This window comes from Ascaphus truei, chromosome 11, assembly GCF_040206685.1.
Source record: "Ascaphus truei isolate aAscTru1 chromosome 11, aAscTru1.hap1, whole genome shotgun sequence".
Lineage (NCBI taxonomy): Eukaryota > Metazoa > Chordata > Amphibia > Anura > Ascaphidae > Ascaphus > Ascaphus truei.
The window spans coordinates 60093163-60100073 of NC_134493.1; the positions used below are offsets into that span (position 1 = coordinate 60093163).

General features: G+C 55.4%; 1 long non-coding RNA gene across 1 annotated transcript; it reads left to right on the plus strand.

The window, feature by feature from the left end:
- The first annotated feature begins 964 nt into the window (after nucleotides 1–964).
- Nucleotides 965–6293, plus strand: LOC142463015 (uncharacterized). Its single transcript, XR_012787336.1, has 2 exons — nucleotides 965–1038; nucleotides 5951–6293. It is a non-coding gene; the product is annotated as an uncharacterized LOC142463015 (long non-coding RNA).
- Nucleotides 6294–6911: the final 618 nt, after the last annotated feature.

Sequence of the window (6911 nt, forward strand, 5' to 3'; positions counted from 1 at the left end):
GAGTGCAGGGTGCAGGGCATACTGCTTGCTGCTGTGCTGGCAGAGTGCAGGGCATACTGCTTCCTGCTGTACTGGCAGAGTTCAGGGCATACTGCTTGCTGCTGTACTGGCAGGGTGCAGGGCATACTGCTTGCTGCTGTGCTGGCAGAGCGCAGGGCATACTGCTTGCTGCTGTACTTTCAGGGTGCAAGACATACTGCTTGCTGCTGTACTTTCAGGGTGCAGGACATACTGCTTGCTGCTGTGCTGGCAGAGTGCAGGGCATACTGCTTGCTGCTGTACTGGCAGAGTGCAGGGCAAACTGCTTGCTGCTGTGCTGGCAGAGTGCAGGGCATACTGCTTGCTGCTGTACTGGCAGGGTGCAGGGCATACTGCTTGCTGCTTTACTGGCAGGGGGCAGGGCATACTGCTTGCTGCTATGCTGGCAGAGTGCAGGGCATACTGCTTGCTGCTGTACTTTCAGGGTGCAGGACATACTGCTTGCTGCTGTGCTGGCAGAGTGCAGGGCAAACTGCTTGCTGCTGTACTGGCAGAGTGCAGGGCATACTGCTTGCTGCTGTACTGGCAGAGTGCAGGGCAAACTGCTTGCTGCTGTGCTGGCAGAGTGCAGGGCATGCTGCTTGCTGCTGTACTTTCAGGGTGCAGGACATACTGCTTGCTGCTGTGCTGGCAGAGTGCAGGGCATACTGCTTGCTGCTGTACTGGGCACTGCGGATTTAAATCAGTTATTTATTAAATCAGAATAACTGTATGTCTCCATTGGAAAACCTTGTGTGAAAACATGTTTGACAAGTTGACAAACTTGATGGCATTCGGTTTGTGCACAATTACAATTTAAATGGAACGGTGACAGTGACATCGCACCCTTGTACCCTCCACTCTCGCCCATTTAATTTGCTAACCACCCAATAAATACGGACTCTTTAGTGGGGTACAAATTGCCAAAGCTTTTTATTTAACAAACCATCACTCCTGGACCTGGTCAGCGAGTATCCCCACCCAGTGACCTGATTCTGCTGACCGCTGCTACTTGAGCCAGTGAGTAGTCCTGGCTTGTAACACCCTAGGTCCCTCTCAGGTAGAGTTGCCACATTAAAATTTTTATAATAGAGCACCTTAGCGGGTGTGAGCCTACTGCCAGCAAAGCCTATTGTACCTCAGACAGCGAGGGGTGAACCCGCCTGGTAAAGGCAACGTGATTAATGAGCACAGCTGAAATAAGACACAAAGGCCCTTAGAAAGCCAAGAGAGCCAGGGTGCAAGGCATACTGCTTGCTGCTATGCTGGCAGAGTGCAGGGTGCAGGGCATACTGCTTGCTGCTGTGCTGGCAGAGTGCAGGTTGCAGGGCATACTGCTTGCTGCTGTGCTGTCAGGGTGCAGGGCATACTGCTTGCTGCTGTGCTGGCAGAGTGTAGGGCATACTCCTTACTGCTGTGCTGGCAGAGTGCAGGGCATACTGCTTGCTGCTGTGCTGGCAGAGTGTAGGGCATACTCCTTGCTGCTGTGCTGGCAGAGTGCAGGGCATACTGCTTGCTGCAGTGCTGGCAGGGTGCAGGGTGCAGGGTATACTGCTTGCTGCAGTGCTGGCAGGGTGCAGGGTGCAGGGCATACTGCTTGCTGCTGTGCTGTCAGGGTGCAGGGCATACTGCTTGCTGCTGTACTGGCAGAGTGCAGGGCATACTGCTTGCTGCTGTGCTGGCAGAGTGCAGGGTGCAGGGCATACTGCTTGCTGCTGTACTGGCAGGGTGCAGGACATACTGCTTGCTGCTGTACTGGCAGAGTGCAGGGCATACTGCTTGCTGGCAGGGTGCAGGGCATACTGCTTGCTGCTATGCTGGCAGGGTGCAGGGCATACTGCTTGCTGCTATGCTGGCAGGGTGCAGTGCATACTGCTTGCTGCTGTGCTGGCAGAGTGCAGGGCATACTGCTTGCTGCTGTACTGGCAGGGCGCAGGGCATACTGCTTGCTGCTGTACTGGCAGAGTGCAGGGCATACTGCTTGCTGCTGTACTGGCAGGGTGCAGGGCATACTGCTTGCTGCTGTACTGGCAGAGTGCAGGGCATACTGCTTACTGCTGTGCTGGCAGAGTGCAGGGTGCAGGGCATACTGCTTGCTGCTGTGCTGGCAGAGTGCAGGGCATACTGCTTCCTGCTGTACTGGCAGAGTTCAGGGCATACTGCTTGCTTCTGTACTGGCAGGGTGCAGGGCATACTGCTTGCTGCTGTGCTGGCAGAGCGCAGGGCATACTGCTTGCTGCTGTACTTTCAGGGTGCAAGACATACTGCTTGCTGCTGTACTTTCAGGGTGCAGGACATACTGCTTGCTGCTGTGCTGGCAGAGTGCAGGGCATACTGCTTGCTGCTGTACTGGCAGAGTGCAGGGCAAACTGCTTGCTGCTGTGCTGGCAGAGTGCAGGGCATACTGCTTGCTGCTGTACTTTCAGGGTGCAGGACATACTGCTTGCTGCTGTGCTGGCAGAGTGCAGGGCATACTGCTTGCTGCTGTACTGGCAGAGTGCAGGGCAAACTGCTTGCTGCTGTGCTGGCAGAGTGCAGGGCAAACTGCTTGCTGCTGTACTTTCAGGGTGCAGGACATACTGCTTGCTGCTGTGCTGGCAGAGTGCAGGGCATACTGCTTGCTGCTGTGCTGGCAGGGCGCAGGACATACTGCTTGCTGCTGTACTGGCAGAGTGCAGGGCATACTGCTTGCTGCTGTGCTGGCAGAGTGCAGGGCATACTGCTTGCTGCTGTACTGGCAGGGTGCAGGGCATACTGCTTGCTGCTGTGCTGGCAGAGTGCAGGGCATACTGCTTGCTGCTGTGCTGGCAGGGTGCAGGGCATACTGCTTGCTGCTGTGCTGACAGGGTGCAGGGCATACTGCTTGCTGCTGTACTGGCAGGGTGCAGGGCATACTGCTTGCTGCTGTGCTGGCAGAGTGCAGGGTGCAGGGCATACTGCTTGCTGCTGTACTGGCAGAGTGTAGGGCATACTGCTTGCTGCTGTACTGGCAGGGTGCAGGGCATACTGCTTGCTGCTGTACTGGCAGAGTGCAGGGTGCAGGACATACTGCTTGCTGCTGTACTGGCAGAGTGCAGGACATACTGCTTGCTGCTGTACTGGCAGAGTGCAGGGCATACTGCTTGCTGCTGTACTGGCAGAGTGCAGGGCATACTGCTTGCTGCTGTACTGGCAGGGTGCAGGGCATACTGCTTGCTGCTGTGCTGGCAGGGTGCAGGGCATACTGCTTGCTGCTGTACTGGCAGGGTGCAGGGCATACTGCTTGCTGCTGTACTGGCAGAGCGCAGGGCATACTGCTTGCTGCTGTACTGGCAGAGTGCAGGGCATATTGCTGTACTGGCAGAGTGCAGGGCATACTGCTTGCTGCTGTGCTGTCAGAGTGCAGGACATACTGCTTGCTGCTGTACTGGCAGAGCGCAGGGCATACTGCTTGCTGCTGTACTGGCAGGGTGCAGGGCATACTGCTTGCTGCTGTGTTGGCAGGGTGCAGGGTGCAGGGCATACTGATTGCTGCTCTGCTGGCAGGGTGCAGGGCATACTGCTTGCTGCTGTGTTGGCAGGGTGCAGGGTGCAGGGCATACTGCTTGCTGCTGTGCTGGCAGAGTGCAGTGCATACTGCTTGCTGCTGTACTGGCAGAGTGCAGGGCATACTGCTTGCTGCTGTGCTGGCAGAGTGCAGGGCATACTGCTTGCTGCTGTACTGGCAGGGTGCAGGGCATACTGCTTGCTGCTGTACTGGCAGGGTGCAGGGCATACTGCTTGCTGCTGTGTTGGCAGGGTGCAGGGCATACTGCTTGCTGCTGTGCTGGCAGAGTGCAGGACATACTGCTTGCTGCTGTACTGGCAAAGTGCAGGGCATACTGCTTGCTGCTGTACTGGCAGAGTGCAGGGCATAATGCTTGCTGCTGTACTGGCAGGGTGCAGGGCATACTGCTTGCTGCTGTGCTGGCAGAGTGCAGGGTATACTGCTTGCTGCTGTGCTGGCAGAGTGCAGGGCATACTGCTTGCTGCTGTACTGGCAGGGTGCAGGGCATACTGCTTGCTGCTGTACTGGCAGGGTGCAGGGCATACTGCTTGCTGCTGTGTTGGCAGGGTGCAGGGCATACTGCTTGCTGCTGTGCTGGCAGAGTGCAGGACATACTGCTTGCTGCTGTACTGGCAGAGTGCAGGGCATACTGCTTGCTGCTGTACTGGCAGAGTGCAGGGCATACTGCTTGCTGCTGTGCTGGCAGGGTGCAGGACATACTGCTTGCTGCTGTACTGGCAGAGTGCAGGGCATACTGCTTGCTGCTGTGCTGGCAGAGTGCAGGGCATACTGCTTGCTGCTGTGCTGTCAGGGTGCAGGGCATAATGCTTGCTGCTGTGCTGGCAGGGTGCAGGACATACTGCTTGCTGCTGTGCTGGCAGAGTGCAGGACATACTGCTTGCTGCTATGCTGGCAGGGTGCAGGACATACTGCTTGCTGCTGTGCTGGCAGAGTGCAGGACATACTGCTTGCTGCTATGCTGGCAGAGTGCAGGACATACTGCTTGCTGCTATGCTGGCAGAGTGCAAGGTGCAGGGCATACTGCTTGCTGCTGTACTGGCAGGGTGCAGAGCATACTGCTTGCTGCTATGCTGGCAGGGTGCAGGACATACTGCTTGCTGCTGTGCTGGCAGAGTGCAGGACATACTGCTTGCTGCTATGCTGGCAGAGTGCAGGACATACTGCTTGCTGCTGTGCTGGCAGAGTGCAGGACATACTGCTTGCTGCTATGCTGGCAGAGTGCAGGGTGCAGGGCATACTGCTTGCTGCTGTACTGGCAGGGTGCAGGGCATACTGCTTGCTGCTGTGCTGGCAGAGTGCAGGGCATACTGCTTGCTGCTGTACTGGCAGGGTGCAGGGCATACTGCTTGCTGCTGTGCTGGCAGGGTGCAGGGCATACTGCTTGCTGCTGTGCTGGCAGGGTGCAGGGAATACTGCTTGCTGCTGTGCTGGGAGAGTGCAGGGTGCAGGACATACTGCTTGCTGCTGTACTGGCAGAGTGCAGGGCATACTGCTTGCTGCTGTGCTGGCAGGGTGCAGGGCATACTGCTTGCTGCTGTGCTGGCAGGGTGCAGGGAATACTGCTTGCTGCTGTGCTGGGAGAGTGCAGGGTGCAGGACATACTGCTTGCTGCTGTACTGGCAGAGTGCAGGGCATGCTGCTTGCTGCTGTGCTGGCAGAGTGCAGGGTGCAGGACATACTGCTTGCTGCTGTGCTGTCAGGGTGCAGGGCATACTGCTTGCTGCTGTGCTGTAGGTTAACACAGATACCCAGCAAGCTCAAACTCCCCCACCCACCACAAAGTGAATATATATTTATGTCAACCAGAGAGCTACTGAGCGTGGCAATTGTATATAACAAGAGACAGGGGGTGCCCAATGCTGCATCAAAATTGACAAAACATATAAAGTAAAATACTTCAATAATAATAATTGGTTATTTAGTTAACCCTTTGGCCAAAGGCGTCATAAGCCTGCATACCAACGTCAAGGTATAACCAAAATAATGCAGGTCCTACACTACACTGTGCTGTACTGGCAGGGCGCAGGACATACTGCTTGCTGCTGTGGTGGCAGAGTGCAGGGCATACTGCTTGCTGCTGTGCTGGCAGGGTCACGACCAGACAAGGGAAACCCATGTTGTCTACAGGTAAATAGTCTCATGTTCTGGGCTGTATTTTGGAAGCAGTGTGCTGCTGGCGCCCTGTTTAGCTGCATAAAAGCCTTCGCTTGTTTCACCAACTCCCAGTCTCCTGGACTTACCTCTGATTGCATCGCCTACAGGGGCACTGAACTCCAAAAGGAAAATACATTTAAAGCATACACTTTCTCTCCCCCTCTTCTCTTCTCCCCCCCCCCCCCCCATCATTCTCTCCCATTTCATCTCTCCCCCCTCCAACTCCCCAAGCTAAGCGTCCCCTCCCCTGCAGCGTGGAGCGGAGCCAGTCCGGGCAGCAGACACCGGGAGATGTCATTGACGATTGACTCCGGACGCCTTCCCCTGTCGTCTTCTGCCAGCGCCGCCATCATCCGCCTCCGAAAATACGGGACATTAAAGCATCCCGACAACGGGACGGGGAGCAATCCCGTGTATGGGACGCCTGGTAACCCTACTCTTAGGAGGACTCTTGATATTTACTGTGGGATGTCAAAAGAACCCTAAACCAGACAAAATATTACTTTGTGATTTAAGGGCATGGTACTTTTTAAGTAATTCCTGTTAAAGTGTAAACCTACCTTTTTTACTGGCATTTCGATCTGGTTCCCGTTTTTTTACTCTCCGTGGCCTGTTTGTCCGGGCTCTTCGTCCGCTTCACTTACTTGGAGACGCACGCCGATGGACTCTGGATTGCCAATCCGCAGACTGGCGCAGCGAGTACCAATCTCATTGACAAATGACTTTTATTCATCTATATGCTTCTGAATGCAACTTTATATTTGAGTCTGTAAAGGAGGGGGCTAGGCAGGCGATTGTACCGAGGAGGGAGTGATTTGGTGTGTCTGTTATTCAGATGGGACTTACCAAACGTACCCACCGCTCCTATACCTCCGTCCCCCTCACTTGTTAGCAGTGCGGTAACCCTTTTGGTTCATTACTCAACCAGTCGGCTGAACATGACTTCACTTCGGGGCACTGCCTAACAGACTATAAAATCCCCAACACTGACACTCCCTCTGCACCCGGACTGTGAACAGCCGCGTGCTCTTTAGGCCGCGTCCATGTTTAGTGCTTGCGCGCTGAGGCGCACTTCCGCTCGGCACCACCCCTGCAGGCGCAATGAGAGCGGCTTTAGTAGGGGCTCGCCTACGCTTCCGCAAGCGTGCGTAAGCGTAGGTTTTAGGGAAATGTTAAATCTTCGCGCTTTCTG